The 27,717-nt window shown below is 35.0% G+C and overlaps 1 long non-coding RNA gene across 1 annotated transcript in view; it reads left to right on the top strand.

Moving 5' to 3' along the window:
* The window catches only part of LOC122889114, a 129,200-nt gene extending 112,771 nt beyond the window's left edge, over window positions 1-16,429 (top strand). The window contains exon 3 of the long non-coding RNA XR_006380811.1: window positions 16,366-16,429. This is a non-coding gene — a long non-coding RNA (uncharacterized LOC122889114). The remainder of the gene's footprint in view (window positions 1-16,365) is intronic.
* Window positions 16,430-27,717: the final 11,288 nt, after the last annotated feature.

Consider the following 27,717-nt stretch of genomic DNA (forward strand, 5'->3'; position numbering starts at 1 on the left):
TTACAGTCTCCTGAACACTACAAACAGACACACACACACACACATTCCTCCTCTGAGCCAGGGACTGGGGGCACCTCAGGGGGCTACACAGCGGCAGGTACGAGTGACACAGAAAACACCAAGAGGCTTTTTTTGTCCAGGGAACTGTGGACAATGCTGTTAGCTCACAGTTCTGGGCATGCTTGAATGAGGACACTGATTCTCTTTGCTTGAAATGGCAGGAACTTTATTAAACAAACATATGCGAAGCTAAGCCTGAGGGTAGGAATTCCTGGCAGCTGAAGAAAAGGGGAGCCGTGGTTTGCCAATGCCATCTGCTTAATCTTCCTACTAATCGAACACCTGCCAGTGAGACTCCTCTTGTATCCCAAAATGGCTGAGCATTGTGGAAACCTCAACAATAACTTCTTTCGAGGCCCTCACTGTCATTATCAGGAGAGTGGCTTTCCAACTTAGCCCTTTTGCTCTAAAACGAAAAGGATGCTGGTATCTCCTGGGAACGCCTTTTCTGCCATTAAGTCTGGTTTCCTGAGCGCCTGGCGTTCTCGGTGCTGAGTGAAGAGACTGATGAAGTAAGAGGCATCAGAGAGAAGTTAGGCTCCCTGGATGAAGGCCTGATTTTTCTTTTAACTGGCTTTAAAGTTTAACTCCTATAAGTACTTGCCTCCTGCCTGAGGATGGAAGATTTGCTTATATTCTCATGTAAACATTACCATGACTTAGTTTTTGTTAATGTCTATTTTGTTTAGATTTAGCGTGATTTTTAGACCAAGTTCTTTCAAATGAGAATCTTTCCCAAGAATTCTTGACTGTTTTCCCAAAGGTCCTCGAAGCCATGGTCTGTTAAAACCCTGATCACTCTGACTACTGAGGGCAGAGGGGGTCAAGCTAGGCCCATCGGGGAGTTTGGAAACACTTCCCTGAAAGTTCCATACCCCTCCTGAGTTACTCTTTGTAAAAGAGCCAGGAAAGGAATACTAGAGAAATAATTGCTCTGTTGTGACTATAGAAGTCTGCTCACCACTCCAAATGACTTTCTTTAGCAAAAACCAGAGCTTGTGACTAAAATCAACCTTGCAAGCATAAAATCTTTTAAGAATGAAAAGGAATGATGTGAACTGTGTTTCTACTATTAGCCTGTGAAGTGGTTTCTATCTTCAAAGACTTTCAGTCTAGGATAAAGGGGAATAAGCAGTCTAACAATAGAAATTGTTCCAATTGCCTTTGTTGTATATGAAGATTCAGTGCAGGAAAGGGCTTTTAGGAGGTGAAAGCTTCAAATTTTAATGTTGTGGAATACGTATCACGGGAGAAAAAAGTGACCGTGGATGGTGAGAAAATAGTGGTCACGAATATTGGTCTCATATTCTATAAAAGGTTTTCACTGGCAATATAAAATCCATTCAAATATAATTTTCTTAGAAGTTTTACGAGACTTTGACCCAAATACTACAAGAAATATAATCAATGATAAACATATAATCTGTTGGCAGGATTTCACAGAGACGAAATCATCATCTACTTTGTCCATTGTCTTTCATATTTCTTGCCTAGGTTCATTATCAGAGATTGGTTCTAATCCACTATTAACCAGCACGTTGTTTTCACTCTGTAGTGTGTACAATGCTGATAGGAAAAGTACCTTGCTTACTTTACTTTTGAAATCATGTCGAAAAATCTCTGAATTTAATACTGTGTACAAAATAATTAATTTCTAAGGTAATTGATTTTTCTGAAAAAGACATAACTGTAGCCTAAATTTAGCCACAGCAAAATTACAAATTCTAGGACAGAAGAAAACCATAATAATATACATATCTGAAATATCTGGAGAATGCTGCAGTTCTGAATTTTGAGGTGCGGTGTGAGGGGGTAAATTAAGACAAGAAAAAAAAAGAAAACTGTGGTAAGTAACAAGATAGATCAAAAGCCATGAAGCTTTGTGACTCTTTCTGCCTTCCCCTAATCCGTATCATTTCATTCTGTCCTACTGTCACTTCTAACTGGTTTCTAGTATGTTCTAAGTGTGTCTGCCTTTGTGTATGTGTGTGTTTGTGGAGAGTAAGGGAGTTAGAAATGTATCATACTTCCCCCCCCCCCACATTGGACTTCTGATTAGTTCTAGGTTTTTCAAAAGTATAGAAATTTACTGTTGCTAATCATATCCGGAACAAGATCCACCAGCTTGCTTTCTGTCTGAGTACTTTCTCTTCAACGTCCACTGTTCTTTAGTCTTTCATATTAAAAACATAGTAACATATTTCAGCTAAAATTGGTCTGTACAAGGACATATTGCTCCTTTAAGACAAATGATTTCAATTATTAAACATTTGTAAAGGTAACATTTTGTAACTTTCAACTCTGTAAAATGGAGTCATAAGATCTGGTAAGTTTTGCTTCCAAACATAGTTAAGTTTTATCCTGGCCTACTTTGAACCTTGTTAAAAACGGGCTGAAACATGTATGGTATGCATGAAAAAAAAAGAGAACAACTCAGACATGGTATGAATATGCGGTTATTTTTCAACTCAGGATATAAATGAGGTGGTAGAAATATTGTGAAAATAACTTGGAAAGTACTAGAGACCTGTGCTATTGAAATACCAGTGAGAAGTTTAAAAAATCCAACTTTTCCAGAATAGTTTCAGAAGTCCAACAAAGACTGTACATGGTCTTCTCATTGCATTTACTAATGCATTAGAATTTCTTGAAAGTTTTATTTGGAATCATGAAAAAGTCTCTTTAGCACTAAAAAGACCTTAGCTAACATTTGATGAAATCTTTGAATTTATAGATTATAACAATGGCTTCACAAAAGGCTGTATTTTTTTCACAAGTCGATGCATGTCTGTGGCACAAATGCGATGAAAGTTTTAAAATTTCTAATCTAGGGGCGCCTGGGTGGCTCAGTGGGTTAAGCCGCTGCCTTCGGCTCAGGTCATGATCTCAGGGTCCTAGGATCGAGTTCCGCATCGGGCTCTCTGTTCAGCAGGGGGCCTGCTTCCCTTCCTCTCTCTCTGCCTGCCCCTCTGCCTACTTGTGATCTCTCTCTGTCAAATAAATAAATAAAATCTTTAAAAATAAATAAATAAAATAAAATTTCTAATCTAGAGCTGAACTGATTATGGTTGTTGTTTTCTTGGTATTATTTTAAGGTTATTTGTCCAATAAAAGATACAGCATTTTGGACTCTTAAGGGTTTTCTTGGCATAGACCTTTTGTTACTGTTCACTTGGTTGTAACAATCACATAATATTTATTTTAGTCCTTTTTTACCTAGCAGACTGTGATGAGCATATTTTACTTCTTTATATCATTAGGCTGTTTTCTTTTTTAATAAAAATGTCTTTATAGAAATTATAAAAGTAAGATGAATTTGCATTGAAGAAAATCTGATAGGATATCTACCCAGCCATCAAGAAGGGTTGTCGAGTGCAGAGGAGCTCCCGAAAGCGGGGAAGGATTTGTACTCCCAGCTCAGAGTTCTCCTGAGTTGACTGGACTTTACATCAGAAAGAATGTGATACTGTTGCAAATAGAACTGCCTAGAAAAATAGAAATTCTTTTCCTTGTACTAATTTTAGTCAACTCAAAAACGGACACAACTAGCCTTAATTAACTACATGTATGCCTACACCTTCCCAGACCTTTGAAAAATACATTTAGGTATAATGTTTCAGCTATTAGAGGAATAGAAGAACTTAGCAAAAACCTACTAAAACAATGATGGTATGAAAATGTAATTCTCTCCTACTCTCCTTCCCCTATAAAGCTCCATCCCATGTTTCAAGAGTCCATCTCCTAGGCAAATGTTTTATTCATTGCTTTTTGAATTATTTCTCTGATTAACATGTTTCTAAAGAGTTTTTCATTTTCTGTGTCTTGATTGGTCAGCTTGAGGTAGTATAAACCGAATAACTGATAGAGTAAATAGACAGGAGCTGGAGGCAAAGACAGTGATAAATAGGCTACCCATTCTAGGAGCACCACATCCTGACCTTGTGGCTTCCAAAACCCCTGGCCTAGCAGACGAAGGGCTGCAGGTGCAGAACATGTGCTCTCCCCATCCACGTCTGCCCTGGGGTCACCCACTGGATCATTATAATGCATTTGCTTTGCAGGTTTAGCCGCCATCACCTCTCTCCCCACAATCAGTTGGGGAAGGATCCCATGATGATTCTGGTAAAACTTTGTGACATCAAAAACTCTCCTTCCCAACAAGTGGGAGGAGTCCTCCAAATGATTAGAAGCAGTCTCCATTAGAGACCACCCCATCCATGACCCAAGACCCCACTCACATAAAAGAGCCCTGTAGCCTCAGTGCAGTTGCCATCTCTGGGCCTGCCCACTCCCTTCCGGAGAGTGTACTGTCCTTAATAATCTCCTCTGTGCTTGCTACTTTCCTTCTGGCTGTCTTTATTGGGGCATGGATTCTCATGTAAATCTTTCATGGGGAATCCAAGAACCAGGACCTCCATTCACACAGTACAGACTCTCCCACAGGTAATACAACCTCCCTCTCCTCCCAGCTGCCTCTGCTCTTGTTAATCTAATAAGATCCCAGTAACTTTGTGTCTATTGACGTCAATTTAAAGAAAATTGTGCTGCTGTCATTTGGATACTTGTGGTTATCAAGCCTGTTTCCAATTGGGTTTTGGTTTTTTGTGTGTGTTTTTGTTTTTGTTCTGTTTTTTTTTTTTTTTTCATTGAAGTAATGAAGTTTTAGTGGTAACTTAAGAGGTATAGAAAACACCATGTGCTTATGTACCATGTTAAATACAATATTTTTTTTAATTTAATAATTTTATTGTACGCAGATGTTATCAGCACTTGTGGCCAATGTAACTACAGAAAAAATACATCAAATTCTTTGTACATTGAGATTTTTAAACTCCTACTCAGTTGTTGAAGTTAAACTACGACTTATATCATATTTAAATATTTCAGCACATTTCAGGGCCATGGGTTTTCCAGCACGGAGTAGCTTCCTTTAACTCTATATATCTATTGCTTTTTTTTTTTTTTAAGATTTATTTTTACTTGGATCACAGTGGAAGGGTGAGGTGGGGGAGGGGGAGAAGGGGAAGGGGGAAGGTCAAGGTGAGCTAGAGAATCTCAAGCAGACTTCCTGGTGAGAGTGGAGTCTGATGCCAGGCTCTGTCCCACAATCCTGAGATCATGACCTAAACCAAAATCAAGAGTCTGTCGCCTAACCATCTGAACCACCCAGGCACCCTATATGTTACTGCCTTTGCCACTTTGCACTTTCAGTCTCAAAAACGTGTGAGCCAAAATTATTCAAATGCTTTTCTGGGGTAAACTGTGGCCCAAAATGCAGCTCTATAAAAATTGGCATTTTTTGGTACAATTAAGGTAATCTTCTTTATCATAAAATATCATTGTGACCTTAAGCATCTTAAAAAAAAAAAAATTAACATGAGAAAAAAACACAAAAATCACCCTAATTCCACTACTGCATGACAATCATTTAATGTTTTCATTCACTTTCTTCTGGTCTCTTCCATTTATAAGTAAGTGTATGTACAACTCTTGGGCTAAATTATTTTAATGAAATTTTTAACTGTTCATAGAAAGGAATACATACTGTTTGGTAGACATTTAAAAATAGTACAATTCTAATATTGTTGGAGTTAGAAATAACTTCTCTAAATTGCCTAGTCTTCTGGTTCAAAAGTGAAGGATCTCCATTTATTCTTAAATAATTTGTTATAGAAAGCCACAGAATTCTACTTAGGATCAGTTCTAAGTGTTTGTTTCTGTAAATGAGCTCTTTCATCTTTCATATTCACTGTGGTTGTTATCAATAAATAGTGTTCTTTTTATTTTTATTTATTTTTATTTTTATTTTTTTTTAAGATTTTATTTATTTATTTGACAGACAGAGATCACAAGTAGGCAGAGAGGCAGGCAGAGAGAGAGGAGGAAGCAAGCTCCCCGCTGAGCAGAGAGCCCAATGCGGGGCTCGATGCGGGGCTTGATTCCAGCTCCCTGGGATCGTGACCTGAGCCGAAGGCAGAGGCTTAACCCACTGAGCCACCCAGACACCCCAGTAGTGTTTTTTTTTAATATTAATACAAAAACTTCTGCAAATGCAGTACAGTAGGACACCCTATTAAGCTCCCAAGTTACCGGAAGCTTTTCCGTTGATTCTAGGGTGTTGAATCTTTTCATGTATCCTTCGCACACATTCATACTTTCAATGATTATCATTGCTGTGAACTTTCAGGTGGAAGTTAATAATTCTGAAAGCAATTTGTAAAAATTCAGAGTGGGTGCTGCCCTATCAAAGGCCTTTTCTACATTTAAAAAAAAAATTTACTTTCTTGTGATGATGTTGTACATGCACTACTAAGTCACCCTGAATTTGAGATGAACTCTATTATTCTATATTTGAACATTTCAAAATTTGCATTTGTATCTATTACAATATCTGTATTACTATGGCTAGTTTTGATAACCTTCCCCTACAAACTGATTTTGTCAGCGCTCACTGCTATTTTTGCTGTCCTGTTTTATCACTAGAAGAATATATTTGTTATTATAGGTCTCTAACTTATGCTCTTATGCCTGTTTTCCTTATTCATCTCTTATTTCAATTTCTTCAGTTGAACTGATCGATTTATTTCATAGTTCTTTAAAAAAGTTAACATGCTTAAGGAGTACATTTTCACTGATCATAATAATTTTGGATTCTAGGACTTTTATATAAGGGATTCTAAAGAATTTAGAATTCTAAAGCAGATCTGTAATTGTAATTTATCTTTTGTAACTTGACACTTTTAAGTGGTGATATATTTGACATACAACACTATAAGGTTTCCAACATGTTGATTTGATTACGTTTATATATTATAATGGCATATATATATATGCCATTCTAGCAATAGATAACCCCTCTCTTGTATCGCATAATTCTTTATTCTTTTTTGTGTGGGAATAGAAAGCTAGTTTCTTAGCAAGTTTGGCAGTTGTAATACAATATTGTCTATAGGTACTACATTTTGCATTAGATTCCAGGACTTATTTGCCCACTATAACCACTATTCTACTCTCTTTTTGGGAGTTCAGCATTTTTAGGTTCCATATATAAGTGGTAATATGCAATATTTGTCTGGTTTATCTTAGCATCATGTCCTCAGAATCCATCCATGCTGTAGTGAATTAGGGCTTCATTTTTATGGCTGAATCCTATTTCACCGTGCATATATACCACATCTTTGTTATTTTACTTGTATGTGGATGCTTAGGTTGTTTCCATATCTTGGCTCTTGTGAATAAAGCTGTGATGAATATAGAAGTGAATAAATCTCTTGAAGATCTTGATTTGGTTTTCTTTGTGTATATACCCAGAAGTGGAATTGCTGTATCATATGATAGTTTTATTTTTAATTTATTTAAGAACAGCCATATTAAATTAAATCTTAAATTAATAATTAATTTAAATTAATAATTTAAATAATCATTTAAATTAAATATTAAATATGAAATAAACTTATTCCTTCCAAAAGTATACAAAAATTCCCTTTTCTCCACTTCTTTGTCAGCATTTGTCATCTTGTGTTCTTGATGATAGTCATTCTAATAGGTGTGAGATGTTATCTTATAATGGATTTGAATTGGGTTTCTCTGATAATTGGTGATGTCGAGTATCTTTCCAGGTATCTGTTGACCACTGGATGTTGTCTTCGGAAAAGTGTCCACTTCGTTCTTCTGTCCATTTTTAAAATCAGATTGTATGTTTTATTTTTGTTGTTGGGTTGTAGGGAGTTCTTCATATATTTTGAGTATTAACCCTTTATTCAGTATATGGTTTGCAGATACTTTCTTGCATTCTTCAGGTTGCTTTTTCATTTTGTTGGTTGTTTCTTTTGTACAAAAGCTTTTAACTTTCAAGTAGTCTACTTCATTAATTTTTGCTTTCGTATGTGTTTTTGGTGTCTTACCCCAAAAATAATTGCCAGAACTGATGTTGAGGAACTTGTCTCTGTTTTCTTCAAGGAGATTTGGTGTTACTTTTTTTTTGTTTTTGTTTTTAAGATTTTATTTATTTGAGAATGAGAGCGAGAGAGCATGCATGAAAAGGGGAAGGGTCAGCGGGGAAAAAAGACTCCCCACTGAGCAGTGAGCCTGACTCGGGACTCAATCTTAGGACTCCAGGATCATGGCCCGAGCCGAAGGCAGTCGCTTAACCAACTGAGACATCTAGGCACCCCTGGTCTTGCGTTTAAGTCTTTGTTCTATTTTGACATAAATTTGTGAGCAGTGTAAGATAAGAGTCTGATTTCATTTTTCTGCATATGTTTACCTAGTTTTCTCAGCATTGTTTGTTGAAGCAACTATTTTTTCCCTATTGAATGTTCTTGGTTTCCTTGTCAAGTACTATTTGATATGTTATATATATATGAGTGTTTAACTCTGGCTTGCCAGTTCTGGTCTGTGTGTATGTTTTATGCTGGTGCCATACTGTTTAAATTACTATAGTTTCGTAGTATAATTTGAAATCAAGATGTGTGATGTCTCCAACTTTATTCTTTCCAGGATTGCTTTTGTTATTTATAGTCTTTTTAGGTACATAGAAATTTTGAATTGTTATATGTTTCTATGAAGAATGCCATTGGAATTTGGATAGGGATTTCATTCATATCTGTAAGTAGCTTTTGATGGGATGAATATTCTAACAGTATTTTCCAGTTCATGAACACAGGATGTCTTTCCATTTGTTAATGTCTTCTTTGATTTCTTTCAACAGTTTTGTAGTTTCTGGTGTACGGATCTTAAATGTATTCCTAGGCATTTTATTATTTTGACACTATTGAGAATGGGATAGTTTTATTTTCAAATATTTCATTGCTAGTATATAGAAATGCAACTCATTTTTATATGTTGTTTTTTTATATTCTTCAGTTTTACTGAATCGTTGATTAGTTACAATGCTTTTTATAGTTGAGTTTTTGGGATTTTATATATGCAGAGCATATCATCCACAAACAAGGACAGTTTTACTTCTTTCCTGATGTGGATGCCTCTCCCCCCCCCAACCCCGTGATTGCTCTATTTAGGACTTCAGTACTATGTTGAATAAGAATGGTGAGAATGTGCATTCTTGGCTTGTTCCTGATCTTAGAGGAAAAGTTTTCGATTTTTCAACACTAACTATAATGTTTGCTGTGGATTTGTTGTAAATGGTTTTTATTTGCTGAAGTATTTCTTTCTATACCCAATCTATAGAAGGTTTTTATTATGAAATAATATTGTGTCTTGTCATGGTTTTTCTGCATTTATTGGGGTGATCCTCTGACTTTTATTTTTCATTCTGTTAATGTTGTGTATCACATGTATTGATTTTCATCCTTGCATCTGAGGAATAAATCCCACTGGTCATGCTATATAATCTTTTTAATGTGTTCTTGAATTGGACATGCTAATATTTTGAGTATACTTGAATCTTGAATATACTTGAGTATACTTGAATCTATATTCATCATGAATATTGGTCTATAGTTTGCTTTTGGAGTCCTTATCTGGTTTTGGGATTAGGCCTGGTAGAGGAAATTTGGCAGGGTTCCCTCCTTTTCATGATTTTCTTTGTTGTTGTTGTTGGATATGTTTGAAAAGAACTTGCATTGATTCTGCTTTAAAGGTTTGGTGGAAGTCACCAGTAAAACCCTCTGATACTAAGATTTTCTGTGCTGGGAATTTTTTGATAATTGATACCATCTCTTTTGTTGGTCTTTTCAGCTTTTCTTTTTCTTCTTATTCAAAGTCTTGGTAGGTTTTGTGTTTCTGAGAGTTGATCCATTTCTTCCAAGTTATCTAATTTGTTGATCTATACATGTTCATAGAAGTTTTTATGATCCCATGTAGTCCTCTAGTATCAGCTATAATGTCTGTTTCATTTTTTATTTTATATGAATCTTCTCTTTTTGGTTAGTCTGGCTAAAGGTTTGTCTTTTTTTTTTTTTTTTAAAGGAGGGCTTCGGCTTCGTTCCATTGATCCTTTCTATTAGTTTTCTGGTCTTATTTCATTTACTTCTACTCTGATCCTTATTGTTTTCTTCCTTCTGCCAAATTCCAGCTTAACTGCTTCTTTTTCTCATTCCTTAAGGTGCAAAGTTGGTTGTTTGCGATCCTTCTGATTTTTTTAATATATTCATTTATCACTATAAACTTTCCTCTTAGGACTGTTTTGCGGTCATATCAAGGACTTATCAAGGACTTGATATGTTGCATTTCTATTTTCATCTGTTTTCTGATTTTTTAAAAATTTTCTTTTTGTTTTTTCCTTTGGTTATTTAGAGGTATGTTGTTGAATTTCCACATATTTGTAGATTTTTCCAGCTTACCTCTTGTTTTCTAGTTACACATCATTCTGCCCAGAAATGATGGTATGATTTCAATCTTCTTAAATTTTCTAAGACTTGTTGTATTTTATTATATGATCTATTCTGGAGAATGTTCCAGGTGTACTTAAGAAGAATGTGTATTCTGTTGCTTTAGATGCAGTGTTCTGTATTTATCTATTATGTTCATTTGGTGTAAAGTATGGTTCAAGTCCAATATGTCTTTGGTGATTTTCTGTCGATTGATTATTCAAAGTAGGTTATTGAAGTCCCCTATTACTGTATTGTTGCTTCTTTCTTCAGACCTATTAGTATTTGCTTAATATATTTAGATGCTCCAATATTGGGCACGTGCGTGCGCGTGTGTGTGTGTATGTACATCTTCTTGATGTATTGACCCTTTTATCATTATATAGTGACCTTTACCCTTTGTCATAATTTTTGACTTGAGGTTTTTTCTGATCTAAGTATAGCTACTTTGACTTTTTTGGTTTCCACTTGAATGTTACATCATTTCACTTTGTGTGACTGTAGAGCTGAAATGAATCCCTTATGGGTGGCATATACTTGGGTCTTGGCTTTTTTTAACCACATCAAGCCACTCTGCTTTTTGATTAATGATTTAAATCCATTTATATTTAGAGTAAGTATTGATATGTAATGACTTCTGCAGTCTTATTGATTGCTTTCTGGTTGTTTTGAATTTTTATTGGTTTTTCTTTTGTTTCGGCATACCTTCTGTAAATTGGTAGTTTTCCATAGTGGTATGCTCTGTTTCTCCTTCTTTGTTACATGAATCAACTCTATGCTTTTGCTTGAGGCTTACAGAAAATATCTCACAGTTAAACAGTCAATTTTACACTGAGAGCAACTTAGCTTCTTTCGCCTATAAAGGCTCCACTATTTTATAGCTCCCTTTTATACTTTTGATGTCACAATTTACTTATTATCTGTGTATTGGTTAAATTATAGTAGCTATAGAGTCGGATGCCTAGGTGGCTTAGTTGGTTAAGCAACTGCCTTCAGCTCAGATCATGATCCTGAAGTCCTGGGATAGCGTTCTGCATCAGGCTCTCAGCTTAGCAGGAGTCTGCTTCTCCCTCTGACCCTCCCCTTCTCGTTCTCTCTTTCTCTCTCTCATTCTTTCTCTCAAATAAATAAATAAAATAAAATAAAATAGTAGCTATAGTTTCTTTTAATATTCTCTTCCTTTAACCTTTATATACTTAAGTAGTTAACCTTTATATAATGAAGTAGTTAAGTAATTAAAGAATTGGAGTTCTTGTTACTATGTATTTTTCACCTTTACCATTGTGTTGAGTACTCAGTCTTATTAATTTTAGCCATTATAAAGGACATGCAGTCCTATCTCACTGTGGTTGAACTTGCATTTCCTAATGACCAAGAATCTTCTCGTGTTTATTTGTTAATATGTCATCTTTGGCGAGGTGTCTCTTCAAATCTTCAATATTTTTAAAATTAGGTTGTTATTGAGAGTTCTTTACGTATTCTAGATACAAGTCCTTTGCAGATATATGCTTTGTAAAGATTTCCTCCTGGTGTATTGCTTGTCTTTTTATTTCCTTAACAGTATCCTTTGAAGAACAATTTTTTTTTAAAATTTTAAATGAATTCTAATTTATCATTTAGGTTTCTTACAAATCATGTTTAGTGTAATATCTATAAAGTTTTTTAACTTAAAATTAGAAACATTTTCTCCATGTATTTTGGGTTTTAAAATTACTTGTGATCCATTTTTACTAACTTTAACCCTTAACTCCTGTCATTTATAAAAATTAATTTTTGTGCACAAGGATATCCAATTGTTCCAGCAACACTTGCTGAAGCCGTCTTTTCTCTGTTGCATTGCCTTTGCGCTTTTGTTACTTTTGATTTGTCAAAAATCAGTTACCCATATCTTTGGCCCTAATTATGGACTCCATTTTGTTCTCTTGATGTATATGTTCATTATTGTGCAAATGTGTTTTATTATTATTGTTTTATATTGTTTTGGAATTAATGTAATCTCTCCCTTTTTATTAAAAACATTTTGGCTATTTTAGGTCCTTTGCATTTCTATATCAACCTTACAATCAGTTTGTCAGGTTATACCACAGGAAACAACAAAAGAAAACCAAGACAAACCACCTGGCCTCCTGGGATTTTGATGTAGATTTCATGAATCTATAGATATATCTAGGAAGAAGTAAATTCTTAATGAAAATGACTCTTTGATCCATGAATACAATGTATCTCTTGTCATTTAGATTTTCTTGAATTTACTTCTGCAAGGTTTTTATAGATTTCCGTGTACAAATCTCATATTTCTTTCATCAGATATACTTGTAAGTCTTTCAGATGTTTTGAAAGTATTGTAAATGCACTTTTTGCCTCAATTTCTAATTTTTTTCCAGTGCTTATATATAGAAACGTAACTGATTTTAGTGTATTAATTTTGGTATACTCGTCTTATATCCTGTAGTCTTGCTAAATTCCTTAGTTCTAATAACCTATTTTTTTTTTTTTTGCAATTTCAACCATATTTTCTACATTGATAATCATGTGATAGTTGTACTTAATCTTTTCTAATCTGGGTGACATTTATTGATTTTTCTTGCCTAACTGACTGGAAAGACTGCTCTCTAGTACATTGAACATAAATAGTGGGGAAGATAGCTTTCACCATTATGACGTTTCCTATAGGGTTTCCAAAGATGTTTATCAGCTTGAAGAAGTTCTCTTCTGCGTAAGTGGACAGTTTTTAATCAGAAATGGGTGTGATTTTTCTCCAAGGACTTTTTGAATTTATGGATGTTAAAACAAATTTATGACATAGATTTTTTTCAAAAATAGTTGAATTACCTTTTTTAAAAAAAAATTTAGTTCAAAGTAGGTTGTTCATCTTTATACCATGTATCTTACCCTGGGATTTTACATTTTTGCTCTTCTTCCCTTTTTTAGTCATTACCAGTGTAAGTTGTAAGAATATATAAAGATCGTGATTACTGAAATTTTTAAAGTACTTAAATTTTAAATGTATTGGATGGGTGAGCCTGGTAGTGGGTATTATGGAGGGCACGTATGGCATGGAGCGCTGGGTGTGGTACATAAACAAAGTATTCTGGAACACTGAAAGGAAATAAAATGGAAAAAAATTTTTAATCAATTACTTGACCTTTTTTTCACAACAGTATTTAGACAACTTCCATACAGCAATGGTGTCAGCACCCACTGATACTTCTTGGACCTGACTTTTTGTTTCTTGAGTTCTTAAATTAATTACATGGTTGAATGAAGAATATTTTTGAGTAACTTTTTGTTTTCCATGAAAAGTCAGTGGATAACACATTTGAACTCCTAGAAAAAGTAAAGCTGTCACACATTAAATAGATATACAATTTAGGATCACTGTAATTTTTTGGGTCACTACACTTTGAAACTATAGAATGATACTATTTCAGTATCTTTTTTTTTTAAATGTTAGCTGGAGAAACTGAAAAGAAACCTGATTTCTGTCCATTTTTTTTAAATTAAATTACTTTTTCTGTAGAATTTCCCCCCTATAGTCTTGAAATTTAATTATTTCTTTATAATATATCTTGGGATTAGTTTATTAGCTTATTCTGTAAACTGTTGAGCCATTTTGGTCTACATATCCGGATTATTTCTTTAGTATAAGAACGCTTTCTCCTATGTTGTATTTGGTTACTCCTTCAATGTCAGTTTTTATAGTCTTTTTAAGGATGTTCATTATTTTTTTTATATCCCTTTTTTAACTTCTTTAAAATCCAGTGAGTTAACATACTGTATAATATTAGATTTAGGTGTAATTTAGTGATTCAAAACTTTAATACAATATCCAGCACTTATCACAGTGCCCTCCTTAGTCCCCATCACCTATTTAACCCATTCCTCTACCCGACTTCCCTGTGGTAGCAATCAGTGTGACCTCCATAGTTAAAACTGTTTCTTGGTTTGCTTCTCTCTCTCTTCTTTCCCCCTTTGCTCATTTGTTAAATTCTACATATAAGTGAAATCGGTATTTGTCTGTATCTGGGTGATTTTGCTTAACATAATACTCTCTAGCTCCATCTATATTTTTGCAAATGGCAAAATTTCTTTTTTATGACAACTATATTCCATTGTATATATACACCACATCTTCTTTTTTTTTTCCAATTTATTTATTTTCAGAAAAACAGTATTCATTATTTTTTTCACCACACCCAGTGCTCCATGCAAGCTGTGCCCTCTATAATACCCACCACCTGGTACCCCAACCTCCCACCCCCCCGCCACTTCAAACCCCTCAGATTGTTTTTCAGAGTCCATAGTCTCTCATGGTTCACCTCCCCTTCCAATTTAGGCAAAAGCACATACCCTCCCCAATGTCCATAACCCTACCCCCCTTCTCCCAACCCCCCTCCCCCCAGCAACCCACAGTTTGTTTCGTGAGATTAAGAGTCACTTATGGTTTGTCTCCCACCCTATCCCATCTTGTTTCATGGATTCTTCTCCTACCCACTTAAGCCCCCATGTTGCATCACCACTTCCTCATATCAGGGAGATATATGATAGTTGTCTTTCTCCGCTTGACTTACTTCGCTAAGCATGATATGCTCTAGTTCCATCCATGTTGTCGCAAATGGCAAGATTTCGTTTCTTTTGATGGCTGCATAGTATTCCATTGTGTATATATACCACATCTTCTTCTTTATCCGATCATCAGTCAATGGACATTTGGGCTCTTGCCATAATTTGACTAATGTTGATAATGCTATAAACATCAGAGTGTATGTATCTCTTTGAATTAGGTTTTTTGTTTTGTTTTGTTTTGTTTTAATTTCTTGGACAAATACCCACTAGTGCCATTGCTGGATCCTAGGGTCGTTCTATTTTTGTGAGGAAACTCTATACTGTTTTCCAGAGTGGCTGCATCAGTTTGCACTCCCACCAACAGTGCAAGAAGGTTTATTTTTCTCCACATCCTCACCAGTACCTGTTGTTTCTTGTATTGTTGATTTTAGCCATTCTGACAGGTGTGAAGTAGTATCTCATTGTAGTTTTGATTTGCATTTTCTGGATGATGAATGATATTGGGCATCTTTTTATATGTCTGTTGGTCATTTGTACCTCGTCTTTGGAAAATGTCTGTTCATGTCTTCCACCCATTTAATTGGATTATTTTTTTTGGGTGTTTTAGAATTTCTTTATATATTTTGAATACTAACCCTTTATTACATAATGTCATTTGCAAATACCTTCTCCCATTCTCTAGGTTGTCTTTTAATTTTATTATTTCCTTCACTGTTGAGAAGCTTTTTATTTTGATGTAGTCCGCATGTTTTATTTTTTGTTTCCTTTGAAGAACGTCCATTATCTTTTGACTGAATATTTGTGTATTCTAGGTCTTTTCTCAGTATTCTAATTGTCTTAATCTTTGTTAGGACTTCTTAGATACCCTCCAGTTTTTCTCTACCACACTAATTGGATTTCCTGGAGATTTCGTCCTATTTGTTAATCTCATCAATTCATTCTGCAATTCTATTTTGCTTTTTTTTTCCTCCTGTGTAGTCTCAGCAGGGCCATCTCTTTTTAATCTTATCTCCTATCTTAATTCAGTTCCCTTTCATCTTGCTTTACACTGTTCCAGGAGTGGTTTGTTTTGTTGTCTACATTTTATTGAAAATCCAAAGCAAATTTAATTTTCTTTTACTTTTCACTTAACTAGTAAGCCTCTTGGACAGTATAGCATCACAATTCAGTGACTCAGTGACCAGATCGAAATTTGTTCACATATGTGGACAAATTTCTTGAGTATGTCAAGGGTCTAACTAGTGTCATAGAATAATCTCCAAAAACCTTGTGAGGACTTTTATTACCACTGTTATATTCCAGAAGATCCACCAACATGTCACTGAAAGAATAGCTTCTCTGTTAAGCAATCTGCATCACCACTTGTGTTCTTTATACCTCTGATCTCGCTGCCTCAAAATCTTTTCAGGTGGATGCTGAGATTCCAGGCTGAGTGCCTTGTATCTGTTGATGAAGGAAGAATGGAAGAAGTCCAAGACAAGTGGAAATACATGGAAACTAAAGGTACTTTTATCTTTTGAAACTTACCCAGAAAGCTACCCTCTCAAGACTTCCGATAAACTCTTGGACACTACAGATAATGAATTTCAAAGCAAAGTTGGTCTTCACTAAACACTTGGATTCAGATGAGGTATAATTAGGGATAGTAGACATAAGAAAGAGCATTCTAATTATTTTAAAAAGCTGAAAAGCAAACTGTATTAAGGAAAACAAATTATTTCATGTGGATAATAAAAGACTGGGAAGGAAGTTAATAATTAGAAAGAAATGGGGATACCTGGATGGCTCAATTGGTTAAGCTGCTGCTTTCGGCTCAGGTCATGATCCCAGGGTTCTGGGATCAAGTTCCGCATCAGGCTCCTTGCTCAGTGGGGAGCCTGCTTCTCTCTCTGCCTCTGCCTGCCAATCTGCCTGCTTGTATACTCTCTCTCTCTCTGACAAATAAATGAATAAATAAAATCTGAAAAAAATAATAATTAGAAAGAAATGACTTATGTTTTTTGTTGTTGTTGTTCTGAGAGTGAGGTCAAAAGAAATTGGCCAGGCTCCCTGCTCAGCGGGGAGTCTGCTTTTCCCTCTCCCCTTGTATGTGTTTGGCATAGCTATCTAAAGGTCAGTAATAATACCTTAGGCAAACTCTTCCCAAGGTTCTGTTCATTTTTCACTCTTTTAAATTATAAATATAGTATTTAATATCTGTTTTTTCTTTGTAAACTTGGTATGATATTTGTGTGTGTAACACAAGCTCTGCATAGGCTCCATGATATTTCTTTTCTTTATTAGTAAATATTACTCATTAAGTAATAGAAGTCAAGGGTATTTATTGGAGATACATTTTCTAATTCCAAGGTTTCTCTTGGATCACTCTCCTGTTTTTCTCCATCCTCTTCAACACTGCAACCACAAAGTCTTTATTATGCCAGGTCCTGGTTCCTCATGTTAGAGATACGTGGGCTTTTTCCTTGATCCCATTCATAATAGTATTTCTTTCTAGATATTCTAAAACCATGTACCATTACTCTTAGGCTAAAAGTAATGTGAAAAAAGATAATGCTAAGGGTAGACAACTGCTAGTACTTTTCCAGGATGTATGTGAACATAACTGAAACAGACTATCCCAACTCCAGGTCTGATGAAGAATTATTAAACTTACATAGAAATGATATTAAAGTGAACTAAAAAAACATCTGGGATTTAATATTCAAATAGAATTACTGCAAATTCAGAGAAACAGAAAACTTTTAAGTGCCTTATTCTGTATTCATTGTTGTATATTTAATAACTCAAGGCAAAATGTCTTGCATGAAGAGTTTATTGCTGGAACTTTCACTTCCAGATAATCCCATTATGTGAAAATCACCTTTTTTTGTGGCCAATTATTTTCTTTTCTATGGGGAAAAATCCATTTTGGGAAAAGTACATTTAGAAATAAACCCTTCCCCTATTTGGTATAAAATCTAGGTAAATAATGATTTTAAATGGATGGCATAAGGCACCTTTTATATTGTGCTCAGCAGGTGATGATAAATGTTGGCAGCAGGATAAAAGAAGAAAGATGTTTGCATTTATAAAAATCTGTGTTAATAGTTGCCTTTTTTTGAGTCGAGCTTGAATTTTAGTCCCCTGGCATAGTGGATGCTGATAAGTTGAAAACACTTAATTCTAAAACCGAAAGATGTTTGCCTGTCTTCTTGTCTGTTTTTTTCCAGGCCTTACAAGGACATCATTATTGGAAAAATGATATCTGTTACTTGTAACACTTTCTCTTTCTCACTTTATGTTGTTACCTTAGTGCTGATTATAGTTTCCAGAATGAATGTAGTAAGTCTGGTCCATAGGAAAGTCAGGTGGGAGAAGCAGCTTTGGTACCTGAGAAGCAGGTCCTCATTAGTTGAAAACAAGTGTGGTAGTTGCCAGTTTTTCTGCCTGTGTGGGCTCAGAATCTCTCATATAAGGGGCACACTGGGATTGGTGGAGGGAACAAGAGGGAAATGAAGATGTTCTTCAGTGCTCTTTTCATTTCAAAGATCTAGGCATCCAGTGAATCTTTGATTATTTGAATCTGATCCGCCTACCCTCAATTTATGCTAATTCCTCCAAGGAATTGACAAAACTGTATATGAATAGCCTTAATTGTTAGGAATTCCTATGAATTTATACTTTTCATGTATTTATGTATATGTATGTGGTATTTTAAAAGAGAATTTCGAGGAGAGAAAAAGAAAGGATGAATCAGGAAAGTTTGTGAATAGGCATCACAGTCCATTAATTTTTGAGCATTTTTTCCTCTGTGCCTTAGACATCTATCAAATAAATTGTTATACCTGCCTTACCTATATGAAGCTATAAGGATTAATTGAGATAATTAATGCGTAAAACTTTTCATTAAGATGCCATGCATAAACATACTATTTATATACTATTTGCTTGAGCTCTGGGACTGTGTCTGTCTTTTTGACTCTCTAATATGAAACAGTACAAAATTGAATTATACTTTCAGTTTATATTTAAAGCAGAATAAATAAAGATTTCTGTCTGCTACCCATTAACTTATTGTGCACTTGCACCATGACCTGATAAAATAAAATCTCCCTTTATGGGTGATTATGACTGAGGAAAAGGAAATAAAAACTAGAGGAAACTCATAAAGGCAAGTTTTACCTTTTTTCTTCACCTTTGGGAATAGCTTGATAACACCACTCACCTCTAGAAAGGGAGTGAAGGTAATCAAGATATCTTGAATTTTCTGAGGTGCTGGTATATTTTCCTCTGAAATATTCTGTGTAACTGGAAGTCGGGGATGTTAAACAGCAGTTGACTTACTTAATTCCAATTTTTAAGAAAGGGCTGGAAAAATTCTCCTTTTGTGCCTTCTACTCTTCAAAGTCTCTAGAAAAATGTTGAAACCTAAGCAAAGAAATGTGTAAAACCCGTTTTCTGGATTTCACAACCTGTCTGCGTTAGGTACAGTGTCATTATTTTAAAGGCTGACACAGCAGTGCCCAGGCGTTAAATGACTCTTTAAGGGACATAAAAATATAACCACGTTACACTTCAGTCTCAAGTTGTTTCCATCCTGTTACTTTGCCGTTTTCACGTAACAGGGACAAGTTTTATCTTACAGAGATGGACAGAATCATTTTGGAACCCATCAGTTAAAATGATTACAAATGACCCTTGAACAACATGGGTTTACAGGGGTCCACTAATGTGCAGATTTTTTTCAATAAATACAGTCCGGCAAGTGTATTTTCCTCATATTATTTTTTCCCTGTAGCTTTATTATAAGAACATAGTACATGATACATACACATTCAAAATATGTTAATTGATATCAGTAAGGCTTCAGGTCAACAGTAAGCTATTAGTAGTTAACTTTGTGGGGGAGTCAAAAGTTATATGCCTATTCTCAACTTAGTAGGGTCAGCACCGCAAACCTCTGGTTATTCAAGGGTCAACTATACAATATCCAAAAATATCTTTAAAATTATAAGTATTTTGTAATGATAGAATGTAAGGCCATTTGTGAAGTAATATTTAAAAGATAATATAGTTCATTGCCAATTATAGACAGCAAGAATAAGGGGAAATATTACTAAAAATCCCCGTGTTAAAAATTGATTTGAATTTCTAACACAATGATTCTAAACTTTAATCTTTCTTAAACACCAAAGCATGGTAATACAGAGAAGTTTAAAAAGCTAACTATATTGAGACTTACAAATTGGAATAATTATATAAGGCAAATAAATCTAAGACCTGCATTTTGGGCTATGACAGGATTGGACTTGGAAAACTACATATAATGTTAACTATGGCAAAAATGTTTCCAAAAATAGTATTCTCTAGGTATCCTGCTACAGCCTTCTCTTCCAGAGGAATGGTAGGCTATGTGTTCACATTTTTTAGGGTATCTTTCCTTTAATAAAAAAAAAAAAAAATCCAAAAATATAGGCTAAAATAGAAATGTCTTCTTCCCTGAGGGTCACAGAAAAAACGTGATCCTCGGTGCAAATGAGACACCGGAAAAAGGAAAAAAGATTTAAAATAGGGTGAATCTTGATTCATAATAGAAGGTTGAAAAGCTGCTGATATAAAAGCAATCACCAAAAAAAAAAAAAAAATAAAAAAATAAAAGCAATCACCAGTTACGATGCTCTTCAAGGCTACTGTCCTTTGCATAGTGATCAGCTAAAAGTGCTTTACCATGTAGAAACTGCTATGCATTTGAAAAGCAGTGAATTAGATAAGCGTATCATTTCTCTATCTAAAACTCATATAGTAAAACCCAAGAATTGAAACAGCATTGATTAACTTCATCCCTAGTCAATTAATTGGATCTTTTTCTTTCTTCTTCTCCTTTCTTCTCTTTTTTTTTCTCTTTTCGTTCTCTTGCTTTCTTTTTTTGCATTGGTTTATCTTTTCTTTTTTTCATTCATTCTTTCTTTCTTTCTTTCTTTTTTTTTTTTTTTGCTCATTTTCTCTTGCTTTCCATTCTAATCAACCTCTTTTGTCCTATACAAAGACACATTACAACGGGAAGAAGAGACATATTCAGGAGTAAGGATTCCCTTCTCTAAAAAGATTAGCTATTGCCTTTCACCATTATGAATATTATATATATGTATATATATATATATATATATACACATATATATGTGTGTGTGTGTGTGTGTATGTACGTGTGCCCTTGTGCATGTATAGACGTTTATATGCACATAGAATTTTTGTTACCTGAGAAGAAAATTCTGAACTAATGACACTACCCTTCTTACTCCTTCTTACTCCCTCTTACTCCTCTTCTTACTCCTCTCCCTGGCCTTTGGCAACCACTAATAGGCTTTCTGTCTCTGGATTTTGCTATTCTAGGTGTTTCATATAAATGTAATCTTAGAATATGTGGCTTTTTTGTGTCTGGATTCTCTCACTTAGCATAATGTTTCAAGGTTCATACATATTGTAACATGTATCAATAACTCATTCTTTTTATGGGTGGACAGTGTTTCATTATATGGGTATAACCCATTTTTTAATCAGCTGATGGCTATTTGAGTTTTCTACCTCTGGACAATAATAAATAGTGCTGCTGTGTACATTCATGTACACATTTTTTGAACAGCTGTTTTCAATTTTGGGGGGCATATACCTATGAGTGAAACTGCTGTGTTCTACGACAGCTATGTTTAATTCATTGAGAAACATTAAAATCTTCCCAAAGAAGTTTATTCAGTTGACATTGCCACAGTAATATATAAGGGCTCCCATTTTTCCACAACTTTGCTGACATTTTTCTTTTTAAATGATGGCTGTTCTGGTAGGTGTGAAGTGGTGTTTACTGTGATTTTGAGTGTATTTCCTAAGAACTACAGACAAAAAGCATCCTTTCATATGTTCTTTGGCTTTTGTCTATCTTTGTCCTAATTTTACTCAGGTCCTTTGCCCATTGAATTAGTTTTCGACAGCCACTGAAGTAAAGTATTATGAACTAGATAACGTTAAACAAAAATTCATGGTATTAGTGTTTTTTTTTTTTTTGTTTTGTATTTTAAGATTTAATTTATTTATTCGATAGAGAGAGAGACCGTGAGAGAGGGAATACAAGCAGTGTAAGTGGGAGAGGGAGAAGTAGGCTTCCCGCCAAGCAGGAACCCCAATGCGGGGCTCGATCCCTGGACCCCAGGACCATGACCCGAGCCAAAGGCAGACACCTAACGACTGAGCCACCCAGGTGCCCCAGTCTTAGTGTTCTTGAGGGTTAGAAGTCCAAAATCAAGATGTAGGCAGGGTCATATTCTCTCTGAAATCTTTAAGGAAATCTTGCCTTGTCTTTTCCTAGGCTCTGGTCATTTGCTAGTGATCTTTGGCATTCTTAGCATAAAGATAAATCGTTCCAATCCTCCATCTCCATATGAGCATCTCCCTTTGTCTTCATATGGTGGCCTCCGTATAAGGGCACCAGTCATATCAGATTGGAGGCCCACCCTATTCCGATAGGACCCCACTTTAAGTAATTACGTCTACAGCCGTTCTATTTCCAATCAAGAAATTCTGAGGTAACAGTGTTAGGATTTCCACGTATCTTTTTTTGGGAGGAACACAATTCAACCTGTAACATATTTGTTACTTAGGACTGTTTTTATAGTTTTGATTTATGGAAGTTATTTACATATACTAGATATTAGATCTTGATCAGATTTGAATCCCAAATCTTTTTCTACTTCTGTGGACTGTCTACTCATTCTCTTTATAATGTTTGCACATAAGTTTTTAATTTTGATGAAGTCCAATTTTTTTCTTGTAATTTCGGTTTCATATCTGAGAAACCATTGCCAAATCCAAGGTCATGAAGACTTACACCTGTGTTTACTTATAAGAGATTTAAGTTTTGCCTGTAAAAGTTTTAAGTTTTAGCTTGTTTGTTTATAGCTCTTATATTTAGCTTTGGTCCCTTTTGGGTTGATTTTCTGCATATGATGTGAGCTAAGTGTCTACCTTTATTCTTTTGCTTGTGGAACCCAGTTGTCTCAATATCATCTGTTGTAAGAGACCATTCTTACTGAAGAGTATTGGCAGCTTTGTCAAAAAATTAAAAGAACAGATTACAGATATATTTTTCATCTCTCAGTTATGGTGCATTAATCTATATGTTTCTCCTCATGTCGGTTGCTAATGTTTGGAAACTTGTAATTATCAGCGCCCGTGTTTGCATTGTTGGAGCATTGCACAAGGTTTTAAAACTGGGACAGGTAATCGCCTACATTTGCTCCTCTTTTTCAGTATTGTTTTAGGGCCTCTTTCAATTCCATTTGAGTTTTACAATCAGCTTGCTCATTTTTGCAAAAAGGACATTGGCTTTTAATACAATCTGCATTGAATCTGCAGATCGCTTTGGGGAATATTACCATCTTAAAAATAGTGGGTGTTCCAATATATAAACACAAGGTGCTTTCCCATTTACTTAGGTCTTCTTTATTTCCTTTCAGCAATGTTTTCTATTTTAGTTTTTTGGTAAAATTTGTTCCAAAGTATCTTCTTTTTGGTCCTATTACAAGTGGAATTATTTTATTTCCTTTCATATTGTTCATTCTTAGTGCACAAAAAATCCAACAAATTGACCATGTTTTCTGCAACTGTGGTGAACTCATTTATTCTAATAGTTGTTTTAAAAAAATTCTTTAGGATTTTTAACAGTGATAGTATTATGTCTTCATTTCAAATTTTGTTTTTTATTTTTGTTTTCTTTTAAATTTATTTTTTATTTATTTTCGGCATAACCGTATTCATTATTTTTTCACCACACCCAGTGCTCCATGCAATCCGTGCCCTCTATAATACCCACCACCTGGTACCTCAACCTCCCACCCCCACTTCAAAACCCTCAGATTGTTTTTTAGAGTCCATAGTCTCTCATGGTTCACCTCCCCTTCCAATTTCCCCAACTCCCTTCTCCTCTCTATCTCCCCATGTCCTCCATGCTATTTGTTATGCTCCACAAATAAATGAAACCATATGATAACTGACTCTCTCTCCTTGACTTACTTCACTCAGCATAATAATCTGTTTTTTATTTTTCTTGATGAATGTTCTGGCTTAGAACATCTACAGTGTTGAATATAAATGGGGAAAGGAGGTACCTTTTCATATTCCTTAGGGGGGAAAGATTTAAATCTTTCAAACTGAGTATGATGATAGCTGATATTTCTCAAAAATGTCCTATATTAAGGTGAAGTTATCTTCTTTCTAGTTTGTCTAATCTTTTTAAATATAAATGGGTATTAGATTTTTGATGAATGCTTTTTCTGTATGAACACATAACATAATGTGGCTCTTCCCTCTTCATTCTATCTGTGGAGTGTGATACACTGATTTTTTTCAATATGTTTAATCACCCTTACATTCCTGGAATAAATCCTACATAGTTATGCTATATAAAACTTCTGATATTCAGCTGGATTAAGCTTGACAGTATTTGTTTGAGTATATATGTATAGTCATAAGAGTTGCTGCTCTGTAATCCTATTTTCTTATGTTGTCTTTAGTATTGGTATCAGGGTAATGCTGGTTATATAGAACTAGTTAGTAAGTGCTTTCTTCTCATCTATTTTTTTTTGGAAAAAATTAAGATTGGTGACCAATCTTCGAAAACTTGGTAGAATTTACCAACAAAGTCATCATGTGTTGCATTTTTTTAATTTATTAGGAGGTTTCTGAAAACTGATTTCATCTTCTGTTATAGAGGTGTTCAAATTTTTATTCTAGATTCAGTTTGGGTAGTTCTGCGTTCTTAGAATTTGTCTATCAGGTGATCTTATTTGTTGTAGAATTGTTTATAGTACTCCTTTGGGTTGAATTTCTTTTCTTTCTTTCTTTTCTTTTTTTTTTTTTTTAAGATTTTTATTTATTTGAGAGCGAGCACAAGCAGGGAAGAAGGGCAGAGGGAGAGGGAGAATCAGACTCTCCACTAGCAGGGAGCCTGATACAGGGCTGGATCTTAGGACCCAGGGATCATGACCTGAGCAAAAAGCAGACGCTTTACTGACTTAGCCACTTAGGAGCCTTAAATTTCTATTTTTTTTTTTTTTAAGATTTTATATTTATTTATTTGACAAAGAGAGATCACAACTAGACTGAGAGGCAGGCAGAGAGAGAGAGAGAGAGAGAGAGAGAGAGAGGGAAGCAGGCTCCCCGCAGAGCAGAGAGCCTGATGCGGGACTCGATCCCAGGGGCCTGAGATCATGACCTGAGCCGAAGGCAGCGGCTCAACCACTGAGCCACCCAGGCGCCCCTTAAATTTCTATTTTTAATTAAAGTTGATATGAAATATATTTTATGTGTACAACATGGTGATTTGATGATTATACATTATAAAATGCTCACCACAATAACATTGGTCACCATATAAAATTATATCATTGAATGTATTTCATATGCTATAGTTTTTACCCCCATGGCATATGTTATTTTATAACTACACATTTGTACCTCTGAATCCCCTTCACCTATTTTCCCTGTACACCAATTCCCACCCCTTCGGCAACCATCAGTTTTTTTCTTGTTCGACTTTATTCTTTTTGTTGCTATTAGCTATTATTTAGTAATTTTTTTTCAGATTCTACATAAAAGTGAAATCATATGGTATTTGTTTTCCTCTGATTGACTAACTTCACTTAGCATAAAACCCTCTAGGTCCACCCATGTTGTTGTAAATGGGTAAGATTGCATTCTTATTAATTTTTATTTATTTTTTAATTCCAGCATAATTAACATACAGTGTTACATTAGTTTCTGGTGTACAATATAGTGCTTCAACAATTCTATGTATTATGCAGCGTTCATCACGCTAAGTGTACCACCAATCCTCGGCACCTAGTTGACCCGTCCATCCTCCCTCCTCCGCTTGGCAACCACCAGTTTGTTGTCTATATTTAACAGTTTGAGTGGTTTGGGGTTTTTTTGTCTTTTTCTTTCATCATTTATTTTTGTTTTTCTTAAATTCCAAGTACATGTGAAATTATATAGTTCTGTGTCTTTCTCTGACTTACTTCACTTAGTATATACCTTCTAAGTGTATTCATGTTGTTGCAAATGGCAATGTTCCACTGTGTGTTTGTATATGTGTGTGTATGTCTGTGTGTGTGTTCTTTGGGTAAATACCCAGTAGTAGAATTAACTGAATCGTGTGGTAGTTCTGTTTTTAATTTTTTGAGAAACCTCCATACTGTGTTCCACAGTTGCTGCACCAGCTTGCATTCCTACCAGCAGTGCAGGAAGATCCCTTTCTCTCCACATCCCACCAACACTTGTTTCTTGTGTTGTTGATTTTAGCCAGTCTCACACGTGTATAGTGATATTTTACTATGGTTTTGATTTGCATTTCCCTTACGATGAGTGATACTGAGCATCTTCATGTGTCTGTTGGCCATCTGTATATCTTTGGGAAAATGTCGGTTCGTGTTTCTCATTTTTTTAATTGGATGCAGGTTTTTGTTTTTGTTTTTGTTTGGTGTTGAGTTATATAAGCTCTGCATATATTTTGGCTATTAACCCCCTTTTAGATGTATCATTTGCAAATAAATTCTCCCACTCAGTAGGCTGCCTTTTTGTTTTGTTGATTATTTCCTTTGCTGCGCAAAAGCTTTTTGTTTTGGTAGTTTATTTTTGCTTTTGTTTTCCTTGCCTTAGGAGACACATCTAGAAGAATGTTGCTATGACCAAAGTCAGAAAATTGCTACCTATGCTCTCTTCTACATTTTGAGTTTATTTTTGTGTATGCTATAAAGAAGTAGTCCAGTTCATTCTTCTGCCTGTAACTGTCCAGTTTTCTTTTTTAAAGATTTTATTTATTTGACTGAGACACAGTGAGAGAGGGAACACAAGCAGGGAGAAGAGGGAGAGGGAGAAGCCAGCTTCCTGCTGAGCAGGGAGCCCGATGTGGGGCTTGATCCCAGCACCCTGGGACCATGACCTGAGCTGAAGACAGGTGCTTAATGACTGAGCCACTCAGGCACTCCAGCTGTCCAGTTTTCTCAATAACATTTGTTAAAGAGACTGTCTTTTTCTCATTGGATATTCTAGCTTCCTTTATCTTGGATTACTTGACCACATATTCATGGGTTTATTTCTAGGATTTCCATTCTGTTCATTCATCTACAGGTCTATTTTTGTATCACTACCATACTGTTTAGATTACTGTGGCTTTGTTCTGTATCTTCAGATCTGGGATTATGAAGCCTTCAGCATTGTTTTTGTTTACGAGCTGGCTTTGGTTATTTGCTTTGGTGGTTCCGTACAAATCTTAGGACTATTTGTTCTACTTCTGTGAAAAATGTTGGTATTTTGATAGGGGTTGCCTTAGATCTGTAATCACTTTGGTTAGTCTGGACATTTTAACAATGTTTGTTCTTCTAATCCGTGAACATGGAATATCTTCCCATTTCTTTATGTCATCTTCAATTTCTTTCATCAGTGTTTTATAATTTTCAGAGTACAGTTCTTTTGACTCCTTGGTTAAGTTTTAGTCTGAGGTATTTTGTCATTTCTGTTGCAATTATAAATAGGATTGTTAATTTATCTTTCTTCTGCCTTATTATTGGTGTATAGAAATACAACAGGTTTTGTATATTGATTTTTTTGTATCCTGCAACCTTACTGAGTTCACTTATCAGTTCCAGCATTTTTTTGGTGGTCTTCAGGGTTTTTTTTTATATAGTATCATGTCATCTGCAGATAGTGATGGTTTTACTTCTTCCTTACCAATTTG

This window comes from Neovison vison, chromosome 11, assembly GCF_020171115.1.
Source record: "Neovison vison isolate M4711 chromosome 11, ASM_NN_V1, whole genome shotgun sequence".
Lineage (NCBI taxonomy): Eukaryota > Metazoa > Chordata > Mammalia > Carnivora > Mustelidae > Neogale > Neogale vison.